Source organism: Cryptomeria japonica, chromosome 7, assembly GCF_030272615.1.
Source record: "Cryptomeria japonica chromosome 7, Sugi_1.0, whole genome shotgun sequence".
Classification (NCBI taxonomy): Eukaryota; Viridiplantae; Streptophyta; class Pinopsida; order Cupressales; family Cupressaceae; genus Cryptomeria; species Cryptomeria japonica.
Window position 1 is genome coordinate 784,949,871 of NC_081411.1, and position 16,673 is coordinate 784,966,543.

Below are 16,673 nucleotides of genomic sequence, written 5' to 3' on the forward strand. Positions count from 1 at the left end.
CAATATGATCTTTAGTGTTCACATAAGCAAGTCTGACTTCATTTGCTTCCACCTTCTCCTTAATAAAATTATATTTGATAGAAATGTGTTTAGTCTTAGAATCAAATATCGAATTCTTTGATATATCAATAGCAACATAGTTATCACAGTGAATAACTATTGGTTCATTGAAATCAACACTTATATCCTTCAACATTTGCTTCATCCATAAAACTTGTGTACAGTTAGTAGTAGGAACAACATACTTCTCTTTGGCAATAGACAAAGAAGTACATGATTGCTTCTTGCTGATCCATAAAACAAGTTTCTATCCAAGAAAGAAAGCTCCACTAGATGTGCACTTCCGGTCATCAACATCTCTAGCCCAATCAACATCTATATATGCACATAGTGTAAAGTCAACATCTTTAGGATACCACAAACCATACTCAGTTGTTCCTTGCAAATACCTTATAATCCTTTTCACCGCACACTCATGATTCTCTCTAGGATCACTTTGATATCTTGATACAATAAAAACATCGTTCATTATATCTGATCTAGTCTAAGTCAGATATAACAAACCTCTAATCATAGATTTGTACCTTGTAGGATTTACCGTAGCTGATACATCTTTCTTTGTCAATTTCTCACTTGTAAGCATAGGGGTACCAACCGATTTAGAATTTTCCATACCAAATTTCTTCAATAACTCTCTAAAATACTTAGTTTGACATATAAAAATACCTTTATCATTCTCAATAATCTGTAAACCTAAGAAAAATTTCATCTCCCCAATCATAGACATCTCAAATTCATTCTTCATATTTTTAGAGAATTACATACATAATTTATCCTCACCTCTAAAAATGATATCATCAACAAATACTTCAACAATCAATATATCATCATTAGTGATCTTATAATATAAGTTACTATCAGCATTACCTTTAGTGAAACCAAGCTTCAAAAAATATTTGTCCAATCTAGCATACCAAGCTCTAGGGGCTTGTTTCAATCCATTTAACACTTTCCTTGACCTGCAAACCATGTTTTTATCACCTGAAAGTAAAAAACCATCAGGTTGCTCAATATAAACTTCCTCTTCAAGATCTCCATTCTAAAATGCACATTTAACATCCATCTGATAAACCTTGTATTTCTTATGGGCAGCATAAGAAAGAAATAATCTTAGAGATTCAATCCTAGATACGGGAGAAAAAGTCTCATCATAATCAATTCCTCCCTTCTAAGAAAATCCTTTACATACCAATCTAGCCTTATTCCTCACAACTTGTCCATCCTCATTCAATTTGTTCCTAAAAACTCATTTAGTTCCAATAACATTCTTATTTTTAGGCCAGGGAACTAAATTCCATGTGTTGTTCTTTTCAATCTAATGTAATTCCTCTTCCATAGCTTTCATCCAACATTCATCTTTACAAGCTTCAATAACTGATGTCGGTTCAACTTGAGAAATTAAACATACCTCATCATTTTTCAACCTTCTTCTTGTCATTACTCCTTTGTTCTTGTCTCCAATGATCTAATCTTCTAAATGAATTAACCTTACATACCGAGGAGTCTTCTAACTTTCTGTTTCCCTTCTCTGATCTTCAATCACTGTTGAATTTTCTGATACTATCAGAGTAACTAGTTCAACATTTTTCTCTGGTACAGGTGCTACTCGTTCAGCTATGAACATCTCCATTTTCGGTTCTCTCTCATAAGTTCTCATTTGACCTTTGTACAACTCATCCACCTTGATATTAGCGCTCTCCACAAGTCTCTGTAATCTCTTGTTATAACATCTATATGCTTTGCTTTCATTAGAATAACCAAGAAATATCCCTTCATCACATCTAGAATCAAACTTTCCAATGGAATCATCTCTTTTGATATAACATTTACTACAAAATATTTTGAAATACTTAAGTGAAGGTGTATGACTTATGACTAAACCATAACTCATAAGGTATCTTATTGGTGTCTCCTTTGATATCAACTTTGTTGAATGTGTATATTGCCATGCTCACAGCTTCTCTCCAATAGATATGAGGTAGATTAGCTTCCATCATCATGATAATATGGTGAAACTATAAAGATACAGTCAACCACTGGGGGGCGAATCAGTAGTTGTAAAGTAAACTAAATTTTCACCAAACTTATTTTCATCTAAGAATCAACTCACAAAGTATACCGGCTTAGACACTTTAACAAATCTGTAGTTGCACTGTTAAACCTTATCGATTGACCTAAAACATCAATGATATAATGCAACAGATCTAAAATTTAAATACCATTTGACCAAAACCTTAAAACACTTCACTAATACCAGTAAAAATATATTTCAGATCATTTCCAATCATTTAAATATATCTATACAGATTTACCAGTCATTCATATCAACCATAACAAAAGCATATCCACAAAATCTTTCACCACTCGACACAATGATTTTTCATGTGGAAACCCAAATAGGAAAAACCATGGTGGGGATGAATACCCACAAGTATTTTGAACTCTTCTAAAGTTTCCCCTGTTGGGAGCCAAGCCTGGTGAGAAGCTTATAAAATAATATTTTGTTAGGAACAGATCTATTTAAGGACCACCTGGTTAAGGGATTGACTACAAATACCTTATTAAAGGTAATACCCTATTAAAGGTAACCTCAATGAAGGATTTCAAATCCAAGCTGATGGATCACCTGGTTAGAGGATTTCAACAACAAGCCTATTAGAGCTTACCTGGTAAAGGGATTTTACTGTTGTAATGGCTAGAGAACAACAGGTTCTTTGATCGATCTAGAAATAACACTTCCTTGTTGAATCAAATCCTTTACTACTCCTATCTTCCTTCACATCATTCTGCACACACACCTCCTGGTTTGGCAACAATCACTTTCACACTTAATCAGATTTGCCAACCACTCTTTCAATCAATCCATCAATCTTATAAACAAATGCATTAGGTCGGTAACACAACACAAATCCTAAAATTCTCATAGAGATTACAAACACATCAGTTCAATCTTTACTATTAGATTAAATGCAATCAACTTTATATTCTTCTAGGTATCTACAATTGCTCCCGGATCGTTTCACTTTGAATCTTGTAACACATCACACATTTGTCACTTCATACTATGCATTTGATCATTCCCAAGATAAATGGTTATCTTTACGTGCCAAAAAAAATTTGAAACTCATCATGCGAAACATGCTTATGTGGGATCATCATCACCGATTATCATTTGTTCATAAATTATCACAACCAATCTCCAAGCTTCATCGGTTAGGGTTAGGGTTCTCAACTGGTTAGGGTTACTAGTTGATCTTCACTGCATCATTACTAGTTTCTTTACTACTTCATTACCAGTTGCTTTACTGCTTCATTACCGGTTTCTATTGACATCAATGACAACACTATACTTCTTCAATGCAATCTTCATGCAATGCCAACATTATCCCCTTTTGGCATTGATGGCAATACAAATATCAGTACCAATTGATTGTCATAATTTAGAGTAAAACATATACACAGGTATAGGAATCCTGGTTTACATTTTTCAACATATATTATCCTTCAACTATATCTTCATGTCTTCAGCTGGCAATCGGTATGCAATCTATCTTCTCTCCTTAATATATAAGGCTATCAATCATATACTATTCTCCCTCTTTGACAACAATGCCAAAGTGAAGGTAAACCATTTTGTTTCTTATCCATGCTTCACTGATCTACAATTAGTTTCTCCCCCTGTGGAGTAGCTCCATTCTTCACCAATCCTTCTACTTAATTGACTTAATGTAGGGGTACAACCCCTAACTCACCTCTGAGATATTCAAATGTAGCCTTAGGTAGAGGCTTAGTAAACATATATGCTAGTTGTTATTTAGTGCAAACATGCTCCAGTGATACATCCTTTCTTTGAACTTTCTCTCTTAGGAAATGATACTTCAGTTCTATATGCTTTGTCCTAGCATCATAAAATTCATGTAAGATCTAACATACTCAGCTTATGTTGTTGATTGAGAGATACAACTTTTCTTCTTTCTGCTCCAAGACATTAATATGCCTCCAAGAAAAAATTCTCCTCCGATTGCACTTTTCCTATCATCAACATTGCTTGCCCAATCTACATCGGTATAGACTTTTTAGTCAAAGTCTCCTGCATATGGATACCATAATCCATAATCTATTGTGCCTTTCAAGTATCAAAAAATTCTTTTGGTTGCAATCATGTGTGACTCCTTCAAATTTTTCCGAAATCTAGCAACCAATCCTACTGCATGAGCAATGTCAGGTCTGTTATGGACAACATAATGTAGCTTACCTATCATGGATTTGTATTCCTTTTCATCAACTAGTGCAAAATCATCTTCCTTTGACAATTTACAGCCAATAACCATTGGTGTTCCAACTGGTTTACAATCTCCCATTCCAAAAGTTCTCAACACTTCCTTCACATACTTGGATTGTGTGATAAAAATTCCTTCCTTCATCTGTTGGATTTTCAAACCTATGAAATTTTTTCTCACCTACTAGTGACATCTCAAATTCATTCTTCATTTTATTAGCAAAATCATGACACATATCATCATTACCTCAAAAAATGATATGATCAACAAATACCTTACTTACCAGTATTTTATATCCTTTTGTCTTGAGATATATGTTACTATCTTCACTAGTTCTTTGAAAACCTATCTTTACTAAGTGAGAGTGAAATCTTTCATACCATGCTCTTGGTGCTTGTTTCAATCCGTATAGTGCCTTATGAAGCTTGCACACCATATCCTTTTCTTCAGTTAAGATATAACCATCTGGTTTTTCTATGTAGACTTCTTCTTCCAATATTCCATTTAAGAATGTTGATTTAACATCCATCTAATATACCTTAAATCCTTTATATGTTGCAAATGCAAGTAGAGTCCTTACTCCTTCCAATATTTCTACTGGTGCAAATGTCTCACCATAATCTTCACCTTCCTCTTGTGCATATCCTTTGCATACCAGTCTAGCTTTATTCCTAACCACTACTCCATCTTCATTCAATTTGTTTTTGAATACCCACTTTGTGCCTATTACATTCTTTTTTTCCGGTCTGGGTACTAATGACCATGTATTATTATTTTCTATCTGATAAAGTTCTTCTTCCATTGCCTTGATCTAGTCTTCATCTGCAAAGGCTTATTTTGTTTTTTTAGGCTCAATGGTGGAGATCATAGAAGAGTTTTCTCTTAGCCTTCTTCTAGTTAACACACCTGCATTCTCATCTCCAATAATCTGATCAGGGCTGTGATTGAGTCTAACATACCTTGGAATAACTTGATCTTGGTTTTCAAGTTATTCTTCTTCTTCACTCTCTTCATCTTCTGTTGGACCTTCCTATTTCGGTTGAACTAGGGCTTCTATGTTTGGTCCTCCAACTTCTGACTTTACTGGTTCCAGTTTCAAAAATAGTGTGTTTGGTTCTTCTTCTTCCTTCTTCTTGTTGATTTCCTCAGATTCTTTAGGAAATTCATCTACTCAGACATTGACACTTTCAATGATCTTCTTAGTCTGGTTGTTGTAGCACTTGTAAACTTTGCTCTTGGTGGAGTAACCAAGAAATATGCCTTCATCACTTTTGGCATCAAACTTTCCAATATAATCACTTGTTTTAATAAAGCATTTTCTACCAAAACTTTTGAAGTAACTTGTTGGGCCCATATAAAATTTTCATTCCATATGCGTCCCTATATGAAGTAATTCTTGTCTAATTCATCAGTCAAGAACTTGCTTAAATTTTTGCTTATGTCATTTAGTCCTTGTTAGGTTCCACTACCTTGAACTTGAACCTTGAACTTGAACTTGAATCTTTTTGGTTCAAGGTTCAAAGTTCAACCGACGTTATTTCGAATATTTTTTTCTTCCCACACAAATTTAAGTTGTGCTAGTTCTTGTCGGCATTTTGCATTCTTTGAACCTTGAACTTGAACCTTTTTGGTTCAAGGTTCAAGGTTCAAGATTTGTCATGTTAATATAATTTTGTGATGATTCCGCAAGGCTCTGAGTTTTATGTATAGGTTCCTTGAAAGACATGTGACTTGCCACGTGGTGATGGCGCAAACTTTGAGAACACAAAAGACGACCGCCGATGGAAGGGATTTTCTTTCTCTAATAATTTGAAATATGTCATTTATGGAAAGTATGTGTGAGGATCTACTGTGTCAGAGGGGAAGTGACTTAAAAATTAAGGCATACCTTAGTGCAATCATTTCAAATTAAGGTCACACGAACAAGGAGTAATGAAGGCAGCTTTAGTTATGATGGGTAAGATTTTCTCATCTTTAAAATTGAGTAGTTGTCTCATCGAGATTATTATTTTCTAGAGGAGATTTTGAGAAGGAGTTTTCAAAGCAGGAGAAATAGGTTTCCGAGAACTTTAACTTGTGAACATTTGATCCCAGCAATCCAAGACTTGGTCATACTGTTGAGTAGGGTGAAGGGTAATTCTCACTTTTTTTATTGTGAAGACTGAATGTATTTCTTCATTCAGGTCACTCTGGATAGAAGTCATTTCATTGATCGGGGAACTATTATTGCGGAAAGGTTACATGAAGGCCTGAGTAATTATCTTGGAATGCCTAATTTTTATATGTCATCCTATCTGTTATATATGCTTGCCTATGTGAGAGAATGGTCGGGGTTGTCTCATGTAAAATGGGTTCAAGGCATGAGGATTTATGAGTATCATCCTAATCTAACTTTGAAAGGGCATGTTGATGATTATCTCCATTGGAATGATGGTTTTGTTGGGAGGCTGACCTTTGAATTACAGGGTAATTTGCATAGAAGAATGTCTCTAGAAGCAGTTGAGCTTGTTAACATATATGGAAGTTTCTTTGTACAGTTCAACCATTTCACTTATTGAAGAGTCAGAGGATTTAAGGGTGAACCCTTTAGACTTCCTAGGTACATTTTGGATTCCTGCATTTTGATCGAAGTATCTAGATAGCTTTCTTATGTCACAAAATATTATGGTGAGGACTCTGACACAAGTGGAATTTTTCCTATCGATTTGGGCCATTATAGTTGTAGGTTTGTTTCTGATGCATTGAATCTTGAACTTGAATTTAAAAAGTTTCATTTGAATTCCTTTGTAAAAAGGGATAACTTTGATAGCAAGTGTTTCATCGCTCAGTATGTAAAGAAAGTGGTACTTGATCAACATGTTCTTCACTTAGAAGATTATTCGGAGGGTTGTTAGGATGAATTTGAAGTACAAAGAAGGAGTTGGTCTAGACTAAATTTGAGGCAAATTCATGAATGAAATTGTCCATGGATACCTTGGGTGTCACCACCGATGATGAAGACATACTTGACTCCCAGTTATGAAATGGGTCCATGATGAACCTCTTCCGAAAGTAGATTGGAACAAAAAGATGGCAGATAGTATTCAGACATGCACTTTTAGTGTAACCCACAAGATGGAGAATTGGCTTAGGAGTTGTCAATTTCATCCGACATGAGCAACCAGTTCAAGAAGCAAAAGTGGGAAGAGGAGTACTGCAAGTAAAACTTCTATTGTGACTAACATTCTTGTTTCTGATGCAGGAAAAGCACAGGAAAGGATTAAAGAAGAGAAACTTGACCTTGGGATTGAAATTTCTATTGTTGGCTGAGTTACCAGATCGAGATCCAAGAAGGGTTTCAAACTGCCGATTTCTCACCTCATTCTGGATTTGGACCCAAAGGAAACACCAAGAAAGATGACATCCCCTGTTTCCGAAGCAAACAAGGTTTTAATTGACATAGATGCTATCTTTCAGGACTCAAGAGCACTCAAAATCCAATCCCATATAGACCATGCCATGCCACCACCCTCAACAGGGTTTCCACTCATGCCTTCAAAAGAACTGACCCTAGCACCAAAATTGCTAAGTGATTCAATCACTAGGAAAAGGAATGTTGTTCCAATTTTAGTATCGATGGAGGACGTCGTGACAAAATGTCTGGGAAGGTCTACGAAGCCCAAAAAGTTAAAAATAGAGGCGATGATTGACTTTGATGTAAACATGAAGCATTAGACTTGTAATGCCCCACCAGGAAACCCCTAAAGGGTTTAAGTTAAAAACACTCAATTAGAGTGTAAATATTTTTTTATTTTTTATTTATTTTTATATAATAATGATTAAGAGCATTAATAATAATAGTTAAGAGTATTACTGATTAGTTACGACATTAAGATAAATTTTGGAGTTATCTAAAACTAGATAACACAGCGGAAGGCTAAACGAACCTAAGGAGTTTCCCAACGTGATTACATAACCTTACACCTAACTCAACTCGTGTCAATTGATCCAATAAGCCAGATATCTTAATTACGGGATAATGCATAAGACTTGGTTATATATATGTTCAATAAGCTGTCATCTTATAATTTTAGGAAGCTTTCTTTTACTTTGGGTGGTTAGGAGGCCATTGTAAGGTTATTTACTCAATGCACTTTAATTCCTAATTAATTTAAGAGGCCTCCCTTAAGGTTCAATGCGATTAATATACCGAAGTTCAATCATTTGGTTTTAAGATAACCACCCACATTTGAAATCTTCCTTAAATATTAAAAGTTTGGTTAATAAGATGAGATTCGTTCATTAAGGAATTAAACTTCCATTAATATAGTGAGGTTCCCTCATTAAAGTTTAAGCATCACCAACTAAAGAGTCATAGTTCTTATATGGAGGGTGAAATGTGAGTAACCATAGGATTGATTCATTGAAGTTTTAATAATGCTAATAGAAGGAGCCCAACTTATTAAGGTGGAAATGTATTAGGACACATGAGTTCATCCTTTAAATTAAAATATAGTTAGCAAGTTGAAATTCATCATTACAGGGTTAAAATATAAGTTCATAGTGACGTTCTTCCATTAGGATTAGATTATAACTAACTAAATGTGTGTCACTCTTTTTAGTTAAATGAAGTTAATATGAAAATATATACATTTACTAAGATTAAGATGTGAACAACTATACAAATACTTCCCATTTTAGTTCATTTTTGAGTTAACCCAATTTCCAAGTTAATTTTGGTAAGGATTATTTGTTAAGATTAAAACATGAAATAACTAAACAAATTCATCCAATATAGTGTAACATAATAACATGGCGTTACTCATTTACCAAGATAAAAAGGTAAGTACCTATATAATGTTCATCCTTTAGATTTCAATCTAGGAATTATGACATTAATTCTAACTTTATTTTCCATTCACATTCATTCAATTTACATGCTTAATAACAAGTTAATCCAATGATGTAACCCAGCAAGATTCTTTCCACTATTACTACTTTTAATTAACATTATCAAAATACTTTTCCATAATCTTAATTACAATCTATTATGAACCTAATTACTACATTTGTCAAGATGAATAATTTTATGCACTTAGGTTTAAATTCGCCAATATCCCTTCGTACACTTTACAAGATAACAACCATACATGATAACTTAAAGCATGAAACAAAGGAGGCTAAAACATCGCATAGCACAGATATGATCTCAGAGTTCACCCCTAAAGGGCTACATCCTCAGGTCTGCTCAACTGCAAGACCCCTATGGCATTTAATATTGTTAGGAATACATAAATTACATGTCTTTTACATCTTTTCCACTAAGGTGCATACATCCAATATACAACTGACGCCTCGGTCGTAATTTACATAATGATCCCTTTTGAAGCGGATCCAACTGAACACTTCAAAGCAATTACAAGTACTAATGACTAAAGATACTCTGACTAGGGACGTAACTGGCTATGACCAACACGAGTAAACAGATGACAGAGTCAGAGTCCAAAACAACCTAGCAAGACGTGCTACTATAACAGACGCTTCGATTACCAAAATAATAGGCCGTGCTCTAGTGTTAACGGGTGATTACAACATTATCCCAAGTTGACTCAAGCATCTAGACAGATTAATTAAACCTTAGATAAACACTAATGACAAGTTAGTTTTACAACAATGATCAAGCCCCTTTTCTAATGACACAAAAACAACCCTTTTTTCTACAAGAACAAAATACATTAAGAGTGAATGACGAAATGGAAAAATCATTTCCGAGCTAAATTAAGCCTCTATTGAATACATTTAAAAATTAAAGACCATTACCTCCATTCAATTTACTCATTATCATGTAATCAATTATCATTAAAGCCCAAAAATCTATATATGTAATTAATAATATATGCTAAATAGATGTTATCTATATTAGCATGTATTTTAATATATGCATTTATCCTTTTTTTTTTTTTTTTAAAAACATTATTTTCTAAAATTAAATCCCAACTCAATTTTATAACACAAAATATTACTCAAAGTATATTTTATTGTATTATATTTTTTTTTCTTTTTCTAAATAAAAAAAAAAATTAAAACTAAAATAAAATTAAAAAAACTTAAAATAAATAATAAAAGAAAGGGGCACTGTGGGGCCCACCTTCCAACACGGAAGAGGCGGGGATCCCGCAGCTCCCTCACGGCCCGGCGGTGGCACAAGGATTCCCCTGCGGCCACTGTGCACCCAGGGTTTCCCTGCGGCCACTGTGGTCGCAGGTTTTACCCTGTGGCCACAGTGAACACAGGGTTCCCTGCGGCACTATGGGAATTTCCCTGCAGCCACGAGAGTAGAGGAGAAACGGGGGAGGGGGGGCCAGCGCGAGCCGAGCTTCGGCTCCTCCGCCCGCCAAACCCTAACCCAAAATACATTTTTTTTTTTGTTTACTTTTTTTTTTGTTATTTTCTCGATCCGATTTACAGTCCGGTTCAAACCATAATTTTTTTTTGATAAAGATTTGACAAGAAACGAAATCCCTCATTATTGTATTATTATTATTATTATTATTTTTCATAGACCCATTCATTTTCCAAATTTTACCAAAAACTTCATTTTGGGAAAAATATTTCCTCATCAAGTTTAAAACCACAAAATCTATTAAGAAACAAAAATTTGATTCAAGAACAACCAAGATTTTTTAAAAAAAAAACTGAAACTAAACCTCAAAACATTCATGGCTAATATCATTTCTTTTTTTTTCCAGCATTTCATGGAGAGCATTCAATCACCAAAATCTTTTTGATCCAACAACAAATAAAAGGGTAGATTGGAATCCTACCTCCAAACGCATTCCGGGAAGAGTTTTGATGAAGAGCCCCACCTGCAACTCAAAGCAAATCTCCCATTTTTCCAAAATTTCCCCCATCTCCATTTTTTTTTCCCAAAAAGCTCTCAAGAAAGAACCCCCCAAAAATATTCAAAAACTAGGTTAAATGAGAAACCTCCTTTTTTGCCCTAATTTTCAATTTCGAATTTAAGCATTTTTATTTTTTTGAAAATAAAAGAAACATGAAAATGGAAATCATTATTTTCCACTACTCAATAAATCTAACTTGTTTTATTCTAATTAAAATTAACATGCTTCTATTTCTTATTTAATTCTAATTTTAATCTCTCAATATCAATTTAGGCCTACATTTATATTTTGAACTGTGAAAAAGGGTGAGGTATCTAAATTAATTTAAATTTCAAAAATCAATCCTTTATACTATATCAATTTTGCAAGTAAAAAGAATAATTTCCTTCTAAATAATAAAATCAACCCTTTCTATTCCAAAATGCGAAAATGATAAATTTATTTCTATTTCTCAAATGACTTTAAATTTTTCCTTTCTAAAACACATAACTCATTAAATTCATTATTATCAAATTCAACTATTAAATTGACTCGCTATAACATAATAAAGTGACCTTTTTAAATAAATGACTAATCTAATGAAAGAATCCTATTTATTCTAATTTCTCAACTTTTAATGCGTAAACGAACACATTATTTCAATTTAAATGCTTTAAGCTTGCTACAATTGTAATTAAAGCGATCTCTTTTTAAATTAACGATTAATCATATAAAAGAAACTACCTATTTTAATTTCTAAATTACCAATGTGTACATCTCCTCATTAAATTGAATCAAATACTTAGGATAGCAAACTCCACTTACCTCGTGCAAGGCATGCAAATCAAGGAAGTCCACCAAATCACACGACACGCAACCCAACAAAAAGAAAGCCCCATGAACCTCACACGATGCTCACTTGACCACGGCTAAGGCAAGACGAGAGTTTTGTGACCCCCAAATAGGAATTCTGAGGATGGAGGAGGTTTACTCACACCTACGAATCCCGAAGGAGATGAACCTTGCCCTAGGCGGTGTTGTACCTGAAATCTCCTACACCCATGAATTCATGCAAGCATACATATACATATACATATTCAATGAAGGCGTTAGCTCGAGATTTATCACAAGAGTTAGGAAACAATTACATTTACACAAGAATCGACGCAAGAGCACAATAATAAGTATGCACAATTATTTATATTATCTAAACTACACATTGCATCACGGTTAACCTACCATTCAAGAATGCCACATAGGAAGTCAATCAAGGTCAAACGGGTTTTACAAGTCCGACTAGGGTAGGGGCATTACAGGACCGCAGACATTGCTAGACCCGAGCCTAACAAAGATGCTACTATGGCTTCAGAAGTAGACTATGCTATTGAATGAATAGATTTGGGCATCGGAACCAGAGCCATGGATGTGAAGCACTTGGAGACTTCCACCAAGAGAATTATCTCCCATACCTAGAAAGATGAGAGGGACAAGGCAGAGTTCAAATAAAGTTTGACGCAAATGGCCCAGTATATCCATGCTTTGTAGAACACCCCCTTGCCATTGTCCCAACATTCAGGTCCTTTTAGTCTAAAATCACCTAACAATCAAAAATTTTTGGATGAAGTTCAGTGAAATACGATGGTTGCTGAGGTTTTCTTAGAGTGGCTCACCTTGATCATGCACCAGGCAACTAATTACATAAAAAACTTGGTCCATATTTTTAAGGATGCCAATGAAGTCACCAAAGCCTTGGATTCTGACTTGGTTTTGTCGCAGAAGGAGAAATCTAAGTGGGTAGTGATTTCAAAGCAGATGTGGGATATTCAGCGTTATGGTCTAATGAACTTTCTTGCTGAAAACTAAGTATCAAGACCAAATGAAGATGTAATTTTCATTTAAAAGGAGAGTATTGAGTGGCCTAACCAAATAATTGAGCAGGATTATAATGAGTGAGCTAGTCTACGTGGCGAGTTAATAGTCTTGAGGGTGACCATGCAGAAGGACTTACATTGCGTGGATGTTCAAATACTTAAAGAGGATAGTGAAACTCTAGAAGACACTACGGAGATGATTAACCAATTTGATAGCCACATTAGATAGATCAAGATGGAGAAATCCTTGTCCATGGAAGACTTTACGAAGATCTCTAAAGTGGAATCGATGCTCACTATTTGCCTCGATCATCTGGATTCACATAGAGATAAAGTGCAAATGGAAAAGAGGAAAAAGGAGCTCTAGAAGCAAAGAGTTATTCATATCAGTTTGTCACACATAACTATAATCCAGAAGTTTTCAAAAGTGCACTGAGAATGGAGCACGAACAAGGCGGTGATGGTGTCTGTCTAAGACACCAACCCGAGCAATCACACCGAAACTGAGCAAACTGCATGACTAGCACTACTGGTAGTTGTTTGCCAGTGTGTCTAGTTATTTTCTTTAAATTTTGGTTATACAGTTAGGGTTGCTTTCTATTAACTCTGGCGAGTTAATTTTACTTGGGTTAAAAAGAACTATTGGGTTTGGTGACCTATAAATATCTTATGTAATGACTTTAAAAAGGTTCACTAAGTTTTTGGAAGAAAAACTATCTTTAAGATTGGCTAAGAACATTTTGTGTATGAAGAAAGTAGATAATCATCAGTGAATGTGATATCTTATTAACAACTATTTTCAGTTTCAAATCTGTGTGTTTGATTTTGAAGTCTTATTTATGTGTAAATCTATTTCGATGAAGGGGCTATTATAGTTTCTATATGTGTAGAAAACTATTGGCTAAGTTCATCTTTATAAGTTTTTTATTTACATTTTGCTTTAGTGTTCATATGAAGTCTGTTGGCTTTATATAGAAAATTATATATAGATCAGTGCTTGCATTCATTTTGTATTGACTGATGTATGCAATTGCCTTTAAGTTCTTTCTGGTGAAAAGCATCCTAATGATTGTATGTAATTTGGAGCCGAATGAATATTCACTAGAGGGAGCTGTAGCTAAATTCAGAGGTTAATCAATTAGATGATTTTCCAACTGTTTGGTAGAAAATTTGTTTTCTTTCCTATGGTTCACAGTGCTTTGAATTAAATGGATAAGGAAAGACAAATCTATTTACCAATAGATTTTTGGCAACTCTGCTAGGGAATGAAGAGAATAACTGATTATAAAACCAGATCATCATTATAAGTGTACTCTATTTTCCATAAATGATATTGCCTCTAGAAGGGTTTTTCCCTTTCTTGCAACCAAATCTAAACTGGGTACAAGAGGAACAAAGTAACATTACCTCAGAGCTGGATACTCTAGCCTAGAGGCATAGAAGTCAGGAAGAATATGATAGAATCAATGCTCTTCTTAGTGAGATAGAAAGACAATCGGATCAGCCGGTGTTATTCATTGAATGGATAGTAGTCCATAGGGTTTTCTTTATCCCCATCCTTGATAATCATTTCTAGATTCCCAAACATTTGTTGCCCTGATTGTTCCACACTAGAATCCAGACCATATACTAGATCCTAGAGGAGAGGGGGGGTTTCTAATCCTATTTTTGAAGAATTGCAGAATCTGAATTTCCAATCCACCTTTTCGCCCCAACGAAGGGCAAGGAGTAGACCTCCATCTCCTTTGTTGTCATCACTTGCATCCCCAGTTTGTCAAGCGTTGGTTCTGCATGGTGTTGCCATACCCATTTCATTCAACCCTACTCCCCTTAATATTATACTTCCAATGGCAGCCAATAACCCTTGGGGGGTAGCTGTAGGCCCATTGAACCTAGGCTTGAGCCTTAACCCCTTGCCAAAAGCTGCTAGGGATCATTTGCCTAAATTTAGCATAGATGGGATGGTCACTATAGATGAGCATTTGAAAGCTTTCAGTGTAGCCTATGGAGTAATAGTGGTTCAACATGAAGATATGGCTGTAAGGTTGTTTATCCAGACATTGATAAGAGTAGTGGCTGATTAGTTTTATCATTTGCCGGATAGTGTGATAATGACCTGGCAGGATTTGAAGACAAGGTTTGAGGCTAGATTCATGGTAGCTGAAGTCGAACACTCCCTTCTAGCTCATCTATCCTAGTTGAAAAAGGAACTACCTGAATCCATGAGGGACTTCATAGCAATATTTGATAAGATTCTTCATAAGATTTCGGTTAACCAAAAACCTTCAGATGATAATCTCAAATGTTTTTTAATTAATTCAATGCCCTTGGAAATAAGTTTCTTGATTTGTAGGCAAAGGGTTGCTGATTTGAATGCCGCTAAAACCCTCATAGTTGACTTAGAGGATGATTTGATCACTGTGGGAAAATGGAAAAGATAGGTACAAATATCCAATGCTCAACCCACTACTTCCTCAAATCATGTTATTCAACGGTTAATGAATGATGTAATTTCCCTAAAGAGGCAGACTCCTAAAGCAATTACTTCCTATTTCCAACCATATCAAGATGTTCCTAGGAAAAAATCCTAATCAACAAGGAGGATGTGGAGGAAGACAATTACAAGTGCCCCCTGTTTAGCAAAGACTTTCTATTGAAGCACCACTACTTAAGACAAATTCTTGTGTGTTTCATTTAACTGATGAACATGATGGATTTTCGTGCCCAGACATGGTTCATTTTTCTCAAATGGTTAGTAAAGGAGAAACAATCTTAGAAGTGGATGAAGTAGGATCCCAAGGTATGACTGGCGACTATGAAATTCATTATATGAAATATGTCTCTGACTTAGAGAGGGGAGGAAACATGTTGGTATCTTTGGAAGATTCCTCATATGCAATTCTTACAAGAACTCAACAAAATTTGAAATCTCAAGATGCTACAACACCCATACACAGTTCTAAGAAAGGAAAATAAATCTTAACCCATCATGGAGGTATGTCAAAAGTGGTTCCAGGAGTTGCTCCTTCAAGTTCTGATTCTTTTACTAACCCTTTTGATATCATTGAGTTTTGCAAAACATCTTGTGTTCAGATTTCTTCAGCTGAGTATTTTAAGTTTAACCAAAGAGAACTAGATATATTGGTCAAATTTGTTAAAGGGGATGTTGCTCATGCCTTAGCAAGTGAAACCCAAACACCCATGAGTACTGATTCACTAGCACATGATAATGTCAGTCTAGCCCAAATAACTCCAGAGAGCTCATCAAGTTCTGTTCCTCTACAAGATGATCTCTTTGAACCTAACCTTCAAAATAAACCTGAACCTTTCTATGTGTCCTTATATATTAATAGGCATAAGTTGAGTAATTGCATAATTGACTCGGGAGCATCCGATAATATCATGCCTTCAGCTATAGAAAAAGCTTTAGGTTTAACCCTAACAAAAACCTTTGGCAAATGTTATTCTATGGACTCCAAGCAGGTTCCTTTACTAGGGCAAATTAAACATGGGCAGGTTGCCTTGGTAGCACATCCTGCCAAGAGAATCAAGTTGACAATCCTAGTGGCTAATATTCCTGCTAGCTATGGTATGTTGTTGAG